Source organism: Hippopotamus amphibius, chromosome 9, assembly GCF_030028045.1.
Source record: "Hippopotamus amphibius kiboko isolate mHipAmp2 chromosome 9, mHipAmp2.hap2, whole genome shotgun sequence".
In the NCBI taxonomy this organism is placed as follows: domain Eukaryota; kingdom Metazoa; phylum Chordata; class Mammalia; order Artiodactyla; family Hippopotamidae; genus Hippopotamus; species Hippopotamus amphibius.
Genome location: NC_080194.1, coordinates 128,208,103 through 128,229,396, shown reverse-complemented (window position 1 = coordinate 128,229,396; position 21,294 = coordinate 128,208,103). Strand labels below are relative to the sequence as shown.

Genomic DNA, 21,294 nt, shown 5'->3' with positions numbered 1-21,294 from the left:
AAGGTGTTAGGAAGTGTTCTAACTTCATTCTTTTACATGTAGCTGTCCAGTTTTCCCAGCACCACTTATTGAAGAGGCTGTCTTTTCTCCATTGTATATTCTCTCCTCATTTGTCAAAGATAAGGTGACCATATGTGCGTGGGTTTTACCTCTGGGCTTTCTATCCTGTTCCATTGATCTATATTTCTGTTTTTGTGAAGTGGCTGCATAATTTTATACTCCCTCCAGCTGAGTATGAAGGTTCCAGTTTCCTGGAGTTTAGTCTTATTGGGGAACTCTTGGAACCAGTGTAAAACGTGTGCCTCTGAGTTGTCTCACCCAAGGGGTGAGAGTGCTGGGTCATTTATACACCAAATCCCGCAGTCATTGGTTAGGGCTGTGACTCCTTGGCTGTTCTGTTCGGCCATGGGTGAGCAGAGTGACTGTAGAGAAAGCCTCTGGTGCTGCCTGTTAGACGTCAGGCCTGGAGGTGTAGAACAAAGGGATGCAGTGAAGTACCTCTGCTGCCATTCTTGTGAATTGTTCAAGGATAATCCAGCCAATCCTCCTATGCCCCAGAGCCTGCCGTGGCCCTCACAGGACTGCAGATGCCCCTTTAATTGTGTTAAAATAACACCATTTAGGGTCCGTAGTAGCCTGAAAAGCATCCTCTAAAAATTCATGTCCACCTGAAACCTCTGAATGTGACCTTATTTGGAAATTGTGTCTTTGTAGATGTAATCATCCTGGACCCTGAATCCAATGACAAGTGTCCTTATAAAAAGAAGAGAGGATGCAGAGAGAAGAAGGAGATTGAAGATGGAGGTAGAGATTAGAGTGACAGGTCTACAAGCCAGGGGACACCAAAGATTGCTGGCCACACCAGGAGCTGGGAGAGAGGAGGGAACAGATTGTCTCTCAGAGTCTCTTGCAGGAACCAGCCCTGCCGACGTTTTGATCTCAGACCCCTGCTGTCCAGAATTGTGAGAGAAGAAACTGCTGTTGTTTAAGCCCCCTCGTTTGTGGTACCCAGTTAGGAAGCTAATGGGTGGTCTCAGCTGGTTTGTGCCTCGAAGCTTTGGTGTCCCCTGCGCTCCGAAGGCCGGTGCCCAGCCCGGTTTCCACTTGCAAGACCAGCTCCTTCTGCAGTTCACAGCTTAAATGCTCCCTGCTCAGAGAACCTATCTCCCCTCAGCCCCCATCCTATGTTGCCCCCTGCCATCTGCCCAAGGATCTCTATCACACACCTGTTTTATTTTCCTCCGAAGCCTGTGGCTCTCCAGAATGACCTGTTATTTAGTTTCTCCTTGTTTATTACCTGTCTCTTGCACTAGATGTGTGAGAGCAGGGCCTCACCTTGTCTAGTCCATTGTTATCCTGGGCACCTGTGATAGGTGATTCTTTGCAGAAAGGACAGGAGGCTGGAGACCTTCGTAGCGCCTCTGGAGGCGCTGTTGCCCCAGATGTCATGGGGAGGATGTAACTTCAGAGAAGCTGGCCCTGACACCCCACCCACTCCCTGTGCATGGCGGGGAGAAGATGTCTTGGTGATCCACTTAGACTGGGATCAAAATGTTCTCTTTTGAGATGAGCTTAAGAAGTCACCCTGTTCTTTCCTGTGTCTGGCTTCAGGAGAATAATGAATATTTCCAAGTGTCACAAGCCCGCTCTGTTTTCCTTCTTCCCAGATTACCCGGGACCCAGGATGCTGGTGGAAGACTTTGAACGGCAGCTTCTCTTCCCGGCAACGCGCCCTCCCCCTTCTGATTATGGCCGTCTCCTAGCAAGGGGTCCGATTGCTGTATCTGAGCACTTACTGTAAGATAACAGTGGAATTGCTGGGATCCAGATGGCGGGGTACACCCTCTGAATAGCGGGAGCAGTATGGGGGGGTACGGGGACGCTAATGCCCCATCTCCCCAGGGAAGGATTAGCTACTTTTCAGCTGTCTCTGCCCAGCAGCCTCTTTGGCTCTCCTCTCTGGTTTCTACTTCATTTTATTTAAAATACATCTGTTTCCTCCAAGCTTGGGCAGGGATTATCTTTGCTAGCAGAGTAAGGGGTAGTAACTCTGGGACGCGAAGCCGTGTCCTGGTTAGTTTTTCCTGGATGAATGGAGGCTATGCCGGGCATCTCACGTATTTTATTGCTTTTAATTCCCACAACAACTGTGTGAATGAAGTATTGTTCCCATTTTATAGATGAGGTCAGGGAGGTTAAGTCATGGGCCCAACATCCTTTCCTTCCTTTTTCTTTCTCTCCTTTTCTGTCCTTCTTTTCTTAAAACATGAAAAAAATTAATAAACTTTATTTTTTAGAGAAGTTTTAGGTTCATAGCAAAATTGAATGGAAAGTACAGAGATTTATATCCAATATATTCCCTGAACCCACCTCCTCCCAGTCTGTAGACCCAGGAGGCTCTCTAGCTGAGCTGTAGTTCCCTGTTCCTCCAAGTGTCTTGAAATCCACGGTGCAGGTGTGCACTCACGGTCTCGACATTCAGGAAAATGGTGACTCAATGCATGCCCATGGCTCCTCTCCTAGAGATGCTTTCTTGTTTGCTCCTGAGAGTCCTCTGGGGCTCATGGTTGTATTGAATAAGAACGTCCTAGAACATGTTGTGGTTTGAAATGCTGGACTTGGCGGATGGGGAATAGGCTGGGGGGAGGGAGAAAAGCACAGAATCTGGATCAGGAGGGACCTCGGGCAGCTTAAGGGAGGCAAGGGTTAAGAGTCTGGGCTCTGGACTTTAGCAGACCTGGGATCGGCCCCCACCTGTGAGACTTTGCTTGCCCTCTCTGAGTGTCGGCTTCCTTCTGGGTGAAGCGGGACAGGCAGTTTCAATCCCTTCCTCCCTGCAATGTGCCCCCCCCCCCATGTAGGCACCCCCCCCCCCGCCCCCCGCTCTGGAGAACAGGGCTGAGGGCTCTTGTTGGAAAGCAGGATGTAGATGACGCCTCTCATTCTGTTCCCAGCCTTTGTGATCTATTTTTTTTCTCTCTGTAACTCAGAATTTCTCTTTTTGAGCTGATGATACTCCATGAGCTTTCAGATCTCACAAAGGCGCTTTGATCATACAGCTCACCGTCAGTTCCTTTCATCTTGGGAACATTTGGCACACCAAATCTAATCAATACAGAGCAGCAGCGGGCTCGTGGAAGGTCTGCGTCTTCCAGGGTCTCTGGCCAGAGCACTACCTCAGGGTGAGGCTGCCTTGCCTGAGAACTCCCACCCAGCTGGGCCCACCCAGCGGTGCAAAACACGGCACCCGTGGCTGTGCTCGGGGGCCTGCTGCCTGCTTGCACATGTCCTCTCCAACTCTCCAAGCTGCCTTAAGAGGGAGATACCAAGACTGGCCCCATTTTGCAGACGAGCAAACTGAGGCTCAGAGATGTGAAGTCACTTGCCTGCAGTCACTCAGCTCCTAGGGGGCTGCCCTGGGTGGGTCTGACTCTGAAAAGTGGTTCTGAAAAGTAAAGTGACTCTTCTAAAAAATGCGCTTCCAACTTTCTGGAGTTGGGCATCCTCAGTGCCAGTCTTGGCCCTGCCCCCACCCTTTTGTCTCATGTCAGGTTCTCCCAGAAGCAGACTCTGAGATGGAAATTCACATGCAAGTGATTTATCGAGGAAGGGTTTCCAGAGGAAACTGCAAAGGGAGTGAGGGAGACAAGACAGGGAAGGTGAGAAGGCCAGCATGAGAGAGGGCTCAGGTGGAATTCCAGTCTCAGCCTGATCCCACAGGGGGCTCTGGAGCATAAGTTACGTCACAGCCTTTCCCCTGCCTTGAGGCAAGTGTAGGAGTTTTCTAGGGCCGTTGTAAGAAATGAGCACAAACTGGGTGGCTCAGAACAACAGAAGTGTATTCTCTCACAGTTCTAGAAGCTGGAAGTCCAAAATCAAGGTGTTGGCAGGGCCAGGCTCCCTCTGAAGGCTCTTGGGAAAGGTCTGTTCCGAAGCTTCTCTTCCAGCTGGCAACCCTGGGCGTTCCTTGCCTTGTAGACACATCGCTCCATCCCCGCCTCCATCTCTGCATGGCCTTCTCTTCTGTGTCTACATCTTCTCTTCCGCTCATAAGGACCCTTGGATTTAAGGCCCTGACAGATAGTTCAGGATGATCTTCTGATGATGGGCTCACTCCTCTACTGTGTAATCCATTCTGCATTCTTTCCCAGACCAGCTGACCTTGCACAGCCCTGTGCCTGTTCTGATGGCTTGGTTGGAAGCCCCTGAAACCAGCAATGGTTAAAATATGCTCAAAAAATTGTGACAGTGTACATGGGAACTCTTGCACCAAAAGGATGGAAAAGCTGGGAAAGTCAGACCTTGAGGGGGACAGGGTCTAGAGGGTTCAGGAAATGCAGGACAGAAGCAAAGGGTCCTTCTTCAAGACATCACCTTAGAAATGTGGTAACCCTACACCCCAAGCACTTTCTTTCATCACATTCTCTATTCACGATGCAAATTCTGGAAAGAAGAGCATCCGATTGGGGTACCTTGGCCGTGAGTGGGCGGGGACCCTTGGTTGACAGTCCCACCAAGACTGCGCAGAGGAGGGGGATGGTTCCCCTAAGAAAACTGAGGGTACCATTGCCTGAAGAAGGAGGGGTGCTGGGGAGCCTCAAGCCCCAGGTGTCCACTGTAGAGTCCCCTCTACCTCTGGTGTGCTGGCCGTACTGGGCTGCTGGTGGCTTTGGAGAGACCACGCTCTCCCCCTGAGTCTTTGCGTCCGGAGTGCCCTCCCTTGTGACTTGGACATTGATTCAGTTCCTACACATCCTCCAGGCTCTCCATCCTTCCCCATTCCCTCGCCAGGCTGAGTTAAGGGAGCTCCGTGTTCCCGCAGAGGGGCCTGGGCTAACTTCTGTCACCTCCTCGAGGTGTGGTCTCCTCCTCATCTTTGCAGCCCCTAGCCAGCTTCTGGCCAAGGTGCCAGCTCAATAAATATTGATTTTTGATATGACTTTGGATATTCTTCCTGTTCTGTGGGGGAATTTTAGCCGCAGGTGAAAAGGGCAGCTTTTGTGCAAGAACAAAAATTTCAGTTTCTATCTCCCAGTTGGGAAAATGTGTTGCCATCAGGGCAGCGCTGAGCTCTGTGAAGGAGAGAGCAAGACAGTTTAGTGGGGGCGGTTCAGGGAAGAGGGACTGGCAGGAAGGCAAGCAAGAGGTGCTTCGTGTTCTCTGGGATAAAGCTGGGATGCGGGGGAGGGGCACACAAGGGCCGAGGGACCTGGAATGGGATATGGAAACCAACAGCCATCCCCAGGGGAGGCAGTGCCACGTGGCCACAGAGGCCTGGGCTTTGGAGTCTTGGATTCAAGTCCTCTTTTGCTAAGGAGCTGTGTGAATTTGGGCAAGTTATTAACGTCTCAGAGCCTCAGTTTCTTTCATCTGTAAAATGGGGATAATAGTGCCCACCTGACAGAGTTCTTAAGGGATTAAAGCGAGCAGCCCAGCTTGGTCCCTGGTGTATAGTATTTCCTCAATAAACACACATGCCTCTCTTTAGTCCCAGAACAGTTCAGATAGAACTATGGCCCCAGGCCAAATCCAGCCTGGCTTTTGTGAGTGAAGTTTTATTGGCAAAGAGCCAGGCCCACTCATTTACAATTGTTCGTGGCTGCTTTCATGCTACAGCAGCAGCGCTGAGTCGTTGTGACGAAGATTCATCTGGCCAGGAATGCCTTAAATGTTCACTATTCTGGCACCACTCAGGCTTAGTTGGCTAACCCTTTGTGTATCTATAAGGTATATATCTTATATACAGAGTCTCTTCCTCTCTAGACTGTCACTACGTCACCGTAGGCTAGGTGATCCCAGGGGCCGAGCTGGTCATGCCAATGTGCAGTTTGCTTATGTAAACATTTCTGTGGATGAATAAGCTATCGTCCGTTTTTCTTGAAACACAAATCCCTCTATGTCTTCTCGGTTGTGTGTTTTCCTTGTTTGATTGAGATGGGGCACTGGGAAATGTATTCATTCAATCAGTATTTATCAAGTGCATGGTATGTGGCAGGCAGTCTTCTGTAAGCTGAGAATAAAGCTGTGAACAAAAGTGCCACCGGGTCCTGCCCTCACAGAACTTATGTTCTAGCCATAGGGAGAGAAATGTGTCAATTAACTTGCAATGTTGGGGGGGTGATAATTGCCTTATGAAAGAGAAGGCATGGCAGCAGGGTGGAGGGGGCGAGCCATACTGAATTGGGTGGTCAGGAAAAGCCATGCAGAGTGGGAGACGGAATGGATGCTCTTTGTCCTTGAGCAGAGACGAAAGTTTCTGTACTCAGAGAATCAACACTGGGAAGGGGATGAGCAAAGCTCCCTTGGTGCTGGATAGGAAATGGGAGCATCCAGAGACCTGGTCCTTGTTCCTCCCAGAGTTTGGAGTTCACTCTCCAGAGTGGAGACAGATAATAATAATATAATGTTACCAAATGCAAGTTCCTGTGCCTGGCACCGTATGGCCAAACAAAAGGTTTATTGTAGGGCCATGCAAGGAGACGTGGCTCCTGCTCCAAAACCCTCAACTCCACCCAACTCCACCCCCCCCCCACCCCCCCCCGCCCCCCCCCCCCTCCCCGCTCCACCACCCAGGGTTTCAGCAAAGCATTTTTGAAGGCAAGGTAAGAAGGGAGGGGGTGTGGTTGGTTGTTGCCAGCTTCTTAGTGCGGGAATCCTTTGTTCTTACAGCTGTCCATGTAGGTCAGGTCATGATGTTCCTGTAAACCTCCAACAAGACAAATGCTATTCTCTGTTCTGCAACTTTTTAACTCTGTGTGGATGGAAAAGTGTTATACCTTTAAAGGTCTTGAGAATGGGCTATCCTGTCTATTTCAGGCTATAGGCAACATTCTTCACTGGAAGCAAAAGCAATAGAATACAAAGGTTCAAGTAAAAGAAACAGATTCAGTATGGTGTCAGGTTTGTTCTTCCCTATTACAATAATAGTAATAATAATAATAATAATGGCAGCCAACCCTTACCTAATTAGCCCTTTCTGCAGGCCTGGCACTGTTATAATCGCTTTACCTAATCCAGTGAACCTAAGTGATGCAAAGGAGGGGGGAATGGTATCATGGAGCTCACCATTGGGGTATTCCCACAGCTGAAATGTCTTTTTTAAAAATTATTATTATTTATTTATTTATTTAATTCTTGGCTGCATTGGGTCTTCGTTGCTGGGCACGGGCTTTCTCTAGTTGTGGCGAGCGGGGGCTACTCTTCTTTGTGGTGCATGGGTTTCTCATTGCAGTGGCCTCTCGTTGCAGAGCACAGGCTCTAGGCACGCAGGCTTCAGTAGCTGCAGTGCGTGCTAATATTCCTGACCTTAAAAGTGGGGCTTTCTGAATGGAATATTACTCAGCTATGAAAAGGGATGCGATTGAGCTATATGTCATGAGGTGGATAGACCTAGAGTCTGTCATACAGAGTGAAGTAAGTCAGAAAGAGAAAGACAAATATTGTGTGCTAACTCACATATACGGAATCTAAAGATGGTACTGATGAACTCAGTGACAAGAACAAGGACGCAGATGCAGAGAATGGACTGGAGAACTCGAGGTTTGGGGGGGCGGGGGGGTGAAGGGGAAGATGAGACGAAGCGAGAGAGTAGCACAGACATATATATACTACCAACTGTAAAAGAGATAGCCAGTGGGAAGTTGTTGTATAACAAAGGGAGTTCAACTGGAGGATGGAAGATGCCTTAGAGGACTGGGATGGGGAGGATGGGGGGGAGTCAAGGGAGGGTGAGGGGGGAGTCGAGGGAGGGAGGGAATACGGGGATATGTGTATAAAAACAGATGATTGAACTTGCTGTACCCCCCAAAAAATAATAAATAAATAAATAAAATTAAAAAAAAAAGTGGGGCTTTCTGGGGGACATGGCTCTCCTAGTGGGTTTGGAGCACCTTGCTCTTCTTTGCAACAGGAATTAGAGGGTTAGGAACGTTGGCTCAGGGCCTCAGTTCCTCTGTAAAGTGAGAGTAATGATAGCACATTCCTCACAGGGTTTTTGCGAGGATGGAGTCAACGTGGGTAAAGTATTTATAACAGGGCCTGGCACACAGCAAGCACTCAATAAACCTTTGCCAATTTGACTGTTTTCATTGTCTGGATGGGGCCTTGGAGAAGCTGCCAGCCCCTCAGTCTTCTAGAGACCTTGTCCTGGGCCGGCTGTGTCACTGGCACTGCTGGCAGCCTGGAGCCCTTGTGTGCAAGGACCAGGGGGCATGTCAACCCCGTCTGCTCTGACCTTTGCATCTAGCTGGCTTTCCTTCACTGAGGCTCTTTTACGAGCTGCTTTTTTGCTGCACACTGTCGGGCAGAGGAGTTGTTTTCCAGGCCAGCTGACAGTGTGAAGTGTGAAAAGGTTAGAGCAGGGACGTGGGAGATGAGGCGTGTGTAATGGGAATGATGTGCGCTCCAGAGCCAGGTGGTGGTGTTCTGACCATGATCTTCCCTCCATATCCATGCTGGAGTCATAACTGCTAAATAGGGGTGGCTGTGCCCATTCTGTCCGCAGCATTCCTTCCCGAATTACTCTGCTGACCTAGGTTCTGGGTGGGACTGTCAATCATGACACTCCTGCCCCTGGAAGATGGTCATGTGATCCAGGATGACCAATCACAGAGCCCCAACCTCCTGGTGATGTAATTCTAGCAAGGGGCATGTGACCCAAACTGGGCCAATCAGAGTCTTCTTTCAGATTAGCCAGTGGATTTTGGAAGAGGGATGCTTTTGTTCTCCCAGGCCTGCTAGGCCAGGAGGAAATAGGTCTGTCATGTGGATAGTGCCTGAAAATCAGAAGCAAGCAGACCTACTAGATTGGTAAAGACAGAGTCCTGCTCATAGATATCCTTCCAGCTCCTGGATACAGCCATGCTTGCAGCCAACCACCGATAACTCCCCAATTCTGTGAGCTCTTTTTAGCTTAGACTGTTTTGAGTTAGGTTTCTGCAACTTGAAACTGAATGAGTAACAACACTGTAAGGTTTATTGAGCACTTGCCTTGTGCCATTCTTAGGGTGCTACGAATGTGGTGAGCATTGTCTGACTTTTAGTGAGTCACTTCATCTCTTGGAGACTTCATTTGCCGGTGTGTAAAATGGGTGTAATATTATAAGAATAAGATTGTTGGGAGATTTAAGTGAAGCAAAATATATGAAGCACCTGGCATATAGTAGGTCTCCATGAAGTGTTAGATACTTTTCTCAGATTAGGGAACCCTGTGATGAATATCTTTGAATGTACTTTTTGGAGCAATTCCCTCTCTGTTTCTCACAGTAGAATTGCAAAATCAATGGGTATGCCCTTGTTAAGGACTCCAACACACAGCTCCAGACTGCTTTCCAGATGCAATTGTTTAGTTACCTGTTGCTGTGTAATAAATCACCACAAATTTAGTGGCTCAAAAGAGCACACATCTATTATCTCACTATTTCTGTGGGTCAGGAACCCAGTATGGCTTGGTTGGGTCCTCTTCTTGAGTCTTTCATAAACCTGTAATCAAATTGCTGCTTAGGGCTGGGGTTGCATTTGAAAGCTGGACTGGGGCAGGATCTGAGTCCAAGCTCACTCAGGTTGTTGGCAGAATTCAGTTTCTCCACGGCTGTCTACTGATGGCTTCAGATCCTCACTGGTGCTGGCTAGAGGACCATGTATCGTTGCTGGCCACGCTGACCTTTCCAGCATGAAGTGTGCAGGCTGAGAAGGCAAGTAGAGAATGTGTGCCAGCAAGATGAAAGTTTACAAGCGCACATAATGTAATCACAGAAATGGTATCGCACCACCTTTGCTGCATTCTACTGGCTAGAAGCAAGTCCCACGTCTCACCCACAGTCACAAGGAGGGGGATTACACAAGGGTGTGATTACTGGGAGGTGGGATCATTGGGGACCATCGCTTCTTTCTTTTGTGAATTGTGCTCTTTGTGTTTGCCTCGGAAATCTTGCTTGACCCAAGGCCACAGGGATTTTCTCCTTCGTTCACCTCTAGTTTTATACCTTTAGTGTTTGCACTCAGCCCTGGAATCCATTTAGAATTAATTTTTATATTTAGTGCAAAGTGTGGATCAAGGTTTATTTTTATTTTTGCAAATGATGTCCAATTGAATGATGTGATTTTAGTTGAAGAGAAAACTCTACATGTAGCATGATTAAAATTCTCACAGTTACATCTTACATATCGTGAGCGCTTACTATGAGTAAGGCTCTCGTTAAGTGTTTTACCTGCATTATTTCATCTGCTTTTCACGATGACCAGATGAAGGAAGAACTAGTTAAATGTCTTCTCAGAGCTATGTGTGTGATATATCAGAACCCACTCTTGATGGACACATGACCTGTAGGCTGCTATTTTGTTAAATTGACAGAGCAAGGTATAGAGCAGACTGCCATTTGTGCAAAAAGAAATGGACGCATAGACACACACATGTACATGTGTACAGAACCGTATTTGCTTGCCCAGTGTATCTCTGGAAAGATACAAGGATATTATAGCGAAGTGTGGTTCCCTCTGGGGAGGGCACCTGGTGATTTGGATGAAGCGAGGGCAGGACACTTTTTAGGGTGTGGCATTCTGTACCTTTTGAATTTTAAAACCTGCATATTTCACAACTTGTGTCAATTTTTTTTTTCTTTTTAGCTGCGTTGGGTTTTCATTGGGCTTTCTCTAGTTGCTGCAAGTGGGGGCTACTCTTCATTGTGGAGTGTGAACTTCTCATTGCAGTGGCTTCTCCTTGCAGAGCACAGGCTCTAGGCGGGTGGGCTTCAGTAGTTGTGGCTTGTGGGCTCAGTAGCTGTGGCTCATGGGCTCTGGAGCACAGGCTCAGTAGTTGTGGCACACGGGCTTAGTTGCTCTGCGGCATGTGGGATCTTCCTGGACCAGGGATCGAACCTGTGTCCCCTGCATTGGCAGGCAGATTCTTAACTACTGTGCCACCAGAGAAGTCCGTTTCAATATTAGCTGCATGGGGAATACATAAAGTTAGAGAAAAAGAAAAGAACTCCTGGCGGTCTGCCTTCAAAGCCTGTACTTTTGTCCACCATCCTCGCTCTCTCTCTCTTTAAATCATTTTCTTGCTTCACTTCTCTCTGCCTTGATATTCCTACCTGTTAACTGTGAATGATATAGCACCTACCTTGCAGAATTGCCGTGAGGACTGGGGCTATGCGTGTAAAACACTCAGAGCAGGGCCCTGCACCCAGAGAACGTGTAATAAATGTACTATCATGATTTTATTCATAGAAAAAAGATTAGAAAGAAACACACGTGACAGGTTAATAGAGGTTTCTCTGGCTCTTGGATAATAAACAACTTTAATTTTTTCCCTTTTCCCCAAGAATAAAAAGAAAAAGTTACATACTGTTTTTATACTGAACATTTCCACTCCTTCCCAGCCCATCACATCCCAAGAGTCTCTGACTGCACATTCTCTGGGGGATTCTATTCAGACTTTAAGTGATGGCCGAGGTTGGATAAGGCCAGGCTCGTCTGGCCTGTGTCTAGACACCTTATTTCCCTCGGTTATAGTAGAAAAGAGAGACTTCTTAACTTTGGATAGATGTTTCTGAACAAAGCTCCAGGGTCAGGGAGAAGAATGGAAGGAGGTCGGGCAGGCAGTGAATTTGCTTACTTTACTTATTTATTTGGCCATGCCACATGGCATATGGAACGTTAGTTCCCCAACCAGGGATTGAACCCGTTCCCCCTGCAGTGGAAGCACAGAGTCCTAACTACTGGACCACTAGGGAATTCCCCTGAATATGTTTACTTTCATAGGCATCAATTATGCCCATTTTGCAGATGGGAAAAGGATGCTCGTAGAGGTTTCAGAGATTCAGATGAGTTGGGGACTGGAAGTAAACGGCTGAATTGTCAAAGCTTCCAGCCAAGCTACCATTTCTGTCTCGATGACATGGAACTACAGGGGTAAGTGGGCTGCCTTGTGTGGGGACATCAGCTACCTGGTTTCTTTCCTCCACGATACATGTGTAGATGTTGGTCTGGGGGCAGGGGGGAAAGTGTAGCCAGGTGTCCTGTGGTTCAGCCCCAGAATGCCCCAAATGCTCTATTTTTGCCCCAATTGCAAAGGCAATTTGGCTTGGGAACCTCTTTTGGGAAGTCTTCTTTCGCTGCCTCTGGACCTCAACCCTCTGTCTTTTGTAACAGAATAGAGACCAAACCATGCTCTTAGGAATTGGGTAAACCTGCTTCCCCTTTTGTGACTTTGGAAAAGTTATTCCACCTCTCTAAGCCCTGGTTTCTTGATCTCTAATGTGGGCGTGATAGTGAGTCCCTGCCTTTTGGGGTTTGTGCTGGGCAGAATCATGGGCCCCCCAAAGGTGTTTACATCCTAATCCCTGAAACTTGTGACTGTATTACTTTCCATGGCAAAGGGAACTTTGCAGATGTGATTAAATCAAGGGCCTTGAAATGGGAAGATTTTCCTGGATTAGCTGGGTGTGCTCAGTGGAATCACAGTGTCCTTATAAGAGAGAGGCAAGAGGGTCAGAGAGGGAAGGTACAAGGGTAAAAGCAGAAGGAGCAGAGGTCAGAGAGGAAGGAAGATGCCATGCTGCTGGCTTTGAAGATGGAGGAAGTGGCTACAAGCAAAGGACTGCTGGCAGCCTCCAGATTCAGCACAGTCCTGCCCACACCTTGACTTTAGCCTGGGGAAACTGATTTTAGACTTCTGACCTCCAGAACTGAAAGAGAATAAATGTGTATTGTCTTAATAAGCCACTCAATTTGTGTTAATTTAGCATAGCAGCCACAGGAAACTCACGCAGGGTTGCCGTGTAGATGAAGTCTCATCAATGTGGCAAGGTGTGCAGGGGGCTGGGGGGTGGGGCATGGGGAGGGGGGAGTGATTGGATGGAGGAGGAGTGGGGGGCCGTCTGAATACCCTGCTACAGGGAGTGCTTTTAAGTCAGACTCCCGCAATTGGTAGTTGTCCTTAAATAGTGTGTTCTGTGACTGCATGTGCTACACCGTGTTGAATATATTCCTTCCCTGTTCTGTGTCTCCTGGGACACTGTGAGGTCCTCAGAGGAGGAAGGGGACCTTGTCCTATTCCTGTTGTATCCTATTGAGCACACGGTACCTGCTCAATGAACGAGAGCTTTTGAAGCTGAACAGAGATGCCCCTCTTCTCATCTTCCATGAGGGCTTGCAGGACTGTGCTCTTTCCTTTCTGGGCCCCGCTTTCCTCCTTGGTAAGATGACTGGTTGGATGCTGTGGTCTCTCCAGCTCTGTGGTTCTAGTGCCTCTGCCCCTCCTCCAGGCCCCGCAGAGCCACTGTACAGAGAAGGACCAAATCTGTCTCTCATGGCTGTGGGTCCTGGCTGGGGAAGGGAGTGGCAATGGCCCCAGCAGCAGGCAGTTTCAAGAGAACATGACCTTGGAGATCTGGCTGGTTCCACACCCACCCCTTGTGATGTCCAGAATCTTTATCAATGAATTTCTAGCCTGACCTTTGCTTACCCGAGCCCCGAGGGCCGTGGGGAGCTGTCTGGAGGCTGGCGCTGGGCACTGATGTGGCAATTCTGGTGCTAACAATCTGGAGAGATGCTGTCTCCTTGGGAGCTGCAAAGGCTTTTGGGGGAAGGGCTGGGGCAGGCCGGCTGCCGTCTGCAGCGCTGGGGTAGGTGAAGGTGTCAGACCTAATTGTTCAGATTCATACCTGGGCAGTGGCAACAGCCCAGAGTTGGGAGTCAGGCCTGGATTTGAAAGCCAGGTCCGTGCCTTATTAGATATCTGACCTTGCTTGGTCCAACTCTGAATGATTGTGTCATGTTTTGTAAAACAGGGACCCATGCTAATAGCTGGAATTAACATTTACCCTGGCTGTTTCCTACGGGTTACCCTGGACTCTACTCAGAGCTTCACGTGCTTGATTCTAGGTCGTATCCTTGTAATCCCAAGGTCAGGATCATCTTACGCCTTCTCTACAGATGGAGACACTGAGGCTTAGGGAGGCTTTGGATCTTGCTTAAGGTCACAGGCCAGGAAGGGCTGCAGGTGCGGTTTGATCCTGGGTAGCCCGCCTCCAGAGCTGTGTGCTGATTGTAGATGCCTGCCTCTCAACCACAGACACCCCAGGATCGCCGCGTTAATGAAGTGAGGTGATGGATGCCACGGCGTCTGACACAGAGCAGACGGCCGCCTTCCGTGGGCGGTGCTCTTGCGGTCACTGTGGTCCTTGTCACCTCCACCGTCATTGCAACACCATTTTCATGACTCCCGAACTCACCCCTTCTGGTTCCTTTTGTTCAGGCCTGGACAAGTCTGGCCTAGGCTTTTACAAATTTGCATATCTGTATCTGTTTCTCTGTGTGTGTGTATATATATATTCCATATATATATATCGTGTGTGTATGTTTATATATATATACAGTAGTTTTTAGTGTATCTACAGAGTTGTGCCATTATCACCGTAATCGAGTCTTAGAACATTTGTTTCACCCCCCAAAGCAAGCTCATGCCTCTTTATGATCATTCCTCATCCCCACTGTGATGGTTAATACTTTTTTCTTTCTTTTTGGCCACGCTGCATGACTTGTGGGAGGATTTTAGTTCCTTGACCAGCAGTTGAACCTGGGCCCTCGGCAGTGAGAGCACAGAGTCCTAACCCCTGGACCACCAGGGAATGCCCTGTGACGAGTCATTTGACTGGCCACAAGGTGCCCAGATTAAACATTATTTCTGGGTGTGTCTGTGGGGGTGTGTCGGTCAGGGCGCTTCCTGATGAGATTAGCATTTGTTAAGAGGGTAGATCTCAGGTTTTGTTTCCTTACCACAAAATAAAAGCAAAACAATAGGAACAACGAAACAACAGAGGGACACGAGGAAACTTTTGGAGGCAAAAATGTGTTTATTACCTTGACTGTGGTTATGGTAACACAAGTGTGTACGTATGTCTAAACTCACTGAATTGTATACATTAATTTGGTGCAGCTTTTTCGTATACCAATTCTACAAATTATAAGGCTGGGGGGAAAAAAGCACAGGATTTTCTTTCTTTCTTTCATAGGATTCATGTGAAGATTTAGAAAAGAAATCTCTTAAAAAAATGAAATCCATGATGCCTGCTACATTGTAATGATGCAGCATGTAAACTGTGGCAGGAATAGATTCCCAGAAGACGACTTTTACTAGTCCCTTTTACAGATGAGGAAACCGAGGCTCAGAGAGGGGAAGCAGTCAGTTCAGATCTCTCAGCAGTGGTGCTGGAATCCAGGTGCAGAGGCTCACGGTCCTAGTTGTTTCCCTACCACAGTGCTCCTGGAAGTGGCTTCTTCTCTGGCTGAGGGATTTTTGTTCTGATTTGGGAAGAGATTCCCTGAGATGGAAAAAGGGCCACTCAGCCTTCATCTCTTGGCATTGTGCCAGATGTGTAATGGGAAAATTAGACCAGTGGGGTACTGATCCCTTTTCATTCTAAGCTAATTACATCATATAGGATATGAAGAGTGGCAGCCAGCCCTTCTAGAAGTTTCTAATGGACAAATGGAGGCTTCGCACTTAAATGGTTATGCATGGGTCAGGTCCATGGAGTTCAGTTGACCAGCAGAACATCATGACCTCATGAGACTTAATAAACAGAGGCCATTTCTCTCTAGTGTGGCAATCTTAATAACTGAACAGATATCCTTGCTGTATGTCTAAAGCCTTGAGTTGGTTCCTTATGAGTTTGCCACACAAAATAAGCTCTATGCTTGCAATAAGAGACTTTTGGGAAGACTTTTCATTTATTGAATCAACAAATCTTCATTACACATCTACTGTGTATCATGCTCTAACCTAAAAGCCAATGATATGCGTTGGGTAGGACCAACAACATAATCCATGTCTGCAGCAGTTCGCAAGGCATTCAGCTGCAAACACAGACAACCCTAAGATGGTGGCTTAAACAGATAGGGGATTATTTTTATCTTCTAACAAGAATTTCTGAGGTAGGCAATTCAGGGATGGGGCAGCTGTTCAACGATGCTCTCAGAGACTCAGACTCTATCTTTCTGTTTTTGCCGCCTACCAGGAGGGTTATGCTCATGGTTGCAGGATGGCTGCTGTGCTTCCAGACATCACATCTTTATCACAAGTGGACCAAAAGCCTTCTCCTCCCAGAGCCTGGTCTTTTTCATTGAGGGAGCCCTTCCCAACAGACTCTGCTTCTACCTCATTGGTCAGAGTTATGTCATGCGGCCACCAGGTACCTAGAAATGTGAAGGAGGAGGTGGATCAGAATGGTGTTGGATTAGCCATCCTAAGGTATCTACCATTCTGCCCAAATGTCCAAAGGAGCAGATGGACAGGTAGCAAATAACTCTGTCATTCAATAATCATTCATTACTATGGGGAGAGTCTCATTGCTAAGATAGTGTATGTCTTAGGTTGGGTTTCTTTTGAAGTAGACTCTGAGATAGGATTTGAGAGCAGTAATTGTATTGGCGGGGGTGGGGGGGAATGATCCTAGGACACACTGGTACAGGAGTGGGGAATTAAGATGAAGAAGGAAGGAAATCAATTGAAGATGTCACTGTGGTGGGCAGCTGGGGTTCACTCCCACTGGGAAACTCTGGGGGACAGAGTAGAACAGGCCTCAGAGCTTTCCCTCCCCAAAGGAGTGAGATAGCTATGACAATTTATCCTCGAACTTCATCCATGCCTTGAATTCCTGGGGGCCTTCATGCTCCGGTAATTCCAGCCTTCTCACTTGGGGAGAAAGTCCACGTGTGGGGAGTCCCAGCTGTGTGTAGTAGGTGCTGTAGGTGTGCACTGAGCAGCTGAGAGTCTAAGGAGATATAGTGGCATTAACCACACCTGAATCATCATGAATCATCATGTCCTAAGAGCTTTTAACTTAAGTTGGGGGTTAGCTAAGCCCTTTCCAAAGAAGTAATTTTTAAGTTGGGAAAAAAAAAAAAAGAGAAGAAAGAAAGAAAAAGAAAGAAAGAAAGAAAGAAAGAAAGAAAAGGAAAGGAAGGCAGGAAGGAAGAAAAAGAAATAAAAGGTGGGGATAAGCGTGTTTCAGTTAAAGGGAACAGCATGTGCGTAGCTCAGGGGCAGGAATGAACTTCGCATGTTCAAGGCCTGGGTTTGTGAGGCTGGTGAGACAAGTAGGGCCTCAGGGCTGCAGAGCTGCACAAATCCACATCTCACTGATTAAAGAAAATTGTCTTTCCCATGATACCCGATGCTTGATAATGAAAGGTAACCTTTCTTCCTGATACCCTGACATCCTCTCTCCCTTCTGCCCTCCTCTTTCTTTTAAATATTTCTTCTTACATGCGTGAAACGCACTCCTCCCCCCTTCTCAAAGCGTTTCCCACATATTCTAATAATAATGTTGGTATGACTCTACATAGGTCACAAAATACTTTTACACCCACCATCATTACAGCCACCATCATTACACCCTCGTGGTGCCCTTCTGGGATTGGTAGGTATGAGTATCCCCATTTTACAGCCGAGAAAACTGAGGCTGAGAGAAGAGAGGCAACTTCTCTGGGCTTGCACAGCCTGTAAGGTGCTCATTTAAGACTCAAAACCAGCCTCTGGAATCCCTGTTCGATACTGTTCTCCACCAGTCTGGTAACCAGCATGGTGCCTGGTGTGGCTTTGATCCTAAATGCTGTGCTTTGCTTTGGATTCTGCCTCAGGAGCCTTCAGGTTTTATCCTGCCTCTTCAGTTGACTGGCTGAGTAATGCTAGCATCCGATGTTTGATGTGCTGCCCCCCTCCCCAGATTCATTGAAAAACATTACTCTCTGTTCTTTTTAGAGTGACTGAGCATCATTCAGTTAGATTATATCAAAATCCTCAGGAAAAATAGAATGATCAAAGCTTAAAAGGTTGTCTTTGCAAAGGGGCCTGGAAGAAGTTCTCCTTACGTAGATGAGAGACGTGGGACCCAGGGAGGGAAAAATGCACCTGCTGGGTGGAGGGGCACCATCCACCCTGCTGTTGCCCCTTCTCCTGGGTCTGGTCACATCACCTTGGTTTTCCTTTGGGGAGCCAGCTGTGTTTGCCAGATAAAAGACAGGACACAGTTAAAATGTAGCTTCATATTAAACAACAACAACAACAACAAATTTTTAAGTATAAGTATAATTTGCATGGAACATATTTATACTAAAATGTTACTCATTATTCATCTGAAGTTCAAATTTAGCTGGGCACTCCTATTTTTATTTGCTACCTCTGGCAGCCGTGACCCCTCTTAGCTCAAACGGTTAGGATGGGGCCAGTTCACCCTATGTTGGTTCCAGGAGCAGGCAGGCAATCCAGGCTCGGCCAGTCAGTGCCTTCTATTCCTTATCACTCACAGAGATGGGTTCAGATTCTGGAAATCTGGCTTGCACCATTGAGAAAGAGATTTCTTCTTTTTGTTGCGGTCATTAAGCGGTGAAAGGTAGCTCCTGCGGTCCAACAGATGAAAGTCTGAATAAGAATAAAGCCAAGAGAGGAAAAACAATTGAGAGATGGAGAGAAAGTAAGAGAGATAAGACATTATTAGGGTTCATGGGACCAGGCATACTGAATTTTACCTTCATGTAGGCTCCTTAATGGAGGTGGAACAGTGGAGGACTGTTTGGATGATGGCACAATAGAAGATAATAATAACGCGATAGAGTTGAAGGCAAAACCATCAGTGGGGATGATTACGGGAAAGATCATTTTTTTTTTTTTTTTTTTTTTTTTATTGGCTGCGTTGGGTCTTTGTTGCTGCACGTGGGCTTTCTCTAGTTGCAGAGAGCGGGGCTACTCTTTGTTGCAGTGTACGGGCTCTAGGCGGGAGGGCTTCAGTAGTTGCGGCTCGTGGGCTTCAGTAGCTGTGGTTAGAGAACTCTAGAGCATAGGCTCAGTAGTTGTGGCACATGGGCTTAGTAGCTCCATGGCATGTGGGATCTTCCTGGACCAGGGCTCGAACCCATGTCCCCTGCATTGGCAGGTGGATTCTCAACCACTGCGTCACTAGGGGAGTCCTGGGAGAGATCAGCCTTAATCAAGAGGGTGGTTGAAGGGGTGATGGAGTAGAGTGGTGTGTAAAATGAAGGGGAGGTTGTGTTCCTGCTGGTGATGGCTCTGGTCAGGGTGCTGCTGCTGCTGATAATGGGGACGAGGATGCCAGTGGTGTAGAGTAAGATGGTGTTGGTAAGAGAGAACAAAGTAACAAGGAAAGAATGGTTCTCAGCCTTAGTCTGTCACCAAGTCCTATCGCTTCTATCCCTCTCAATTAAAAAAAAATCGATTCACTTCCCTCCCTCCTCACTGCTGCCACCACCATAGCCTAAGCATCCAAGCATCTCTCACTGCTTCTACTGCTATGTTGTTCCTAACTGGCTTCCTTGCTTCCTTTCCTGTCTCCCCTCAGTTTCTGTTCCACACTAAAACCGGTTTGAGTGAGATTTTTAAAAATGTAAATGACAGCATTTCACTACTCTTCTTGAAACTGATCAGGAACCTAGACTAGAAACCAAAGTCTTTTTATTTTTTATTGACATATAGTTGATTTACAATGTTGTGTTAATTTCTGCTATACAGCAAAGTGATTCAGTTATACATATATATATTAATATTCTTTTCCATTATGGTTTATCATAGGATACTGAATATAGTTCCCTGTGCTATACAGTAGGACATTGTTTTTTATCCATTCTGTGTATAATAGCTTACATCTGTTAACCCCAAACTCCCACTCCATTCCTCTCCTAACCCCTTCCCCTTGGCAACCACAAGTCTGTTCTCTATGTCTGCGAGTCTCTTTCTGTTTCATAGAGAGGTTCATTTGTGCCTTATTTTATTTTTTATTTTTATTTTTTTAAATTAATTTTTATTGGAGTATAGTTGATTTGCAATATTGTGTTAGTTTCTGCTGTACCGCAAGGTGAATCAGTTATACATGTTCATATTTCCACTCTTTTTTAGATTCTTTTCCCATATAGGTCATTACAGAGTACTGAGTAGAGTTCTCTGTGCTATAACAGTAGGTTCTTATTAGTGATCTATTTTATATATAGTAGTGTGTCATTTATGTCATATTTTAGATTCCACATATAAGTGATATCATATGGTATTTGTCTTTCTTTTTCTGACTTAGTATAATAATCTCCAGTGGCATCCATGTTGCTGCAAACGGCATTATCTTATTCTCTTTTATGGCTGAGTAGTATTCCCTTGTATATCTGTACCACATTTTCTTCATCCATTCATCTGTCAGTGGACATTTAGGTTGTTTCCATGTCTTGGCTATTGTGAATAGTGCTGCTAAGAACATAGGTGTGCATGTGTCTTTTTGGATTAGAGTTCTGTCTGGATATATGCCCAGGAGTGGGATTGCTGGATTATATGGAAAATCTATTTTCAGTTTTTTGAGGAACCTCCATACTATTTTCCATAGTGGCTGCACCAGCTTACCTTCCCATCAACAGTATAGGAGGGTTCCCTTTTCTCCACATCCTCGTCAGTATTTGTTATTTGCAGAGTTTTTAATGATGGCCATTCTGACTGGTGTGAGGTGGTACCTGATTGCACTTTTGATCTGCATTTCTCTAATAATTAGTGATGTTGAACATCTTTCCATGTGCCTGTTGGCCATTTGTATTTCTTCTTTGGAGAAATGTCTATTTAGGTCATCTGCCCATTTTTCAACTGGGTTGTTTCTCTTTTTGTTGTTGAGTTGTATAAGCTGTTTGTGTATTTTCGAAATTAAGCCCTTTTTGGTCGCACTGTTTGCAGATATTTTCTCCCATCTGTAGGTTGTCTTTTTGTTTTGTGTATGGTTTCTTTTGCTGTGCAAAAGCTTGTAAGTTTTTTTTTTTAATTTTTAATTATTTTTGGCTGCATTGGGTCTTCATTGCTGTGCATGGGCTTGCTTTAGTTGTGGCAAGTGGGGGCTACTCTTTGTTGTGGTGCACGGGCTTCTCATTGCGGTGGCTTCTCTTGTGGAGCACAGGCTCTAGGCACTTGGGCTTCAGTAATTGTAGCACATGGGCTCAGTAGTTATGGCTCGTGGGCTCTAGAGTGTGGGCTCAGTAGTTGTGGCGCATGGGCTTATTTGCTCTGCGGCATGTGGGATCTTCCTGGACCAGGGATTGAACCCATGTCCCCTGCGTTGGCAGGCGGATTCTTAACCACTGTGCCACCAGGGAAACCCCAAATGCTTGTAAGTTTGATCAGGTCCCATTTGTTTATTTTTGTTTCTATTTCTATTGCCTTAGGAGACTGATCTAAGAAAACATTGGTACGACTTATGTCAGAGAATGTTTTGCCTATGTTCTCTTCTAGGAGTTTTATGGTGTCATGTCTTA

The 21,294-nt window shown here is 46.7% G+C and overlaps 1 long non-coding RNA gene across 1 annotated transcript; it reads left to right on the top strand.

Annotated features, from left to right (window-relative positions):
- The first annotated feature begins 724 nt into the window (after nt 1-724).
- Nucleotides 725-16,123, top strand: LOC130861395 (uncharacterized). The gene is made up of 3 exons (XR_009055570.1): nt 725-804; nt 1,668-1,797; nt 16,020-16,123. It is a non-coding gene; the product is annotated as an uncharacterized LOC130861395 (long non-coding RNA).
- The last annotated feature ends 5,171 nt before the right edge of the window (nt 16,124-21,294 follow it).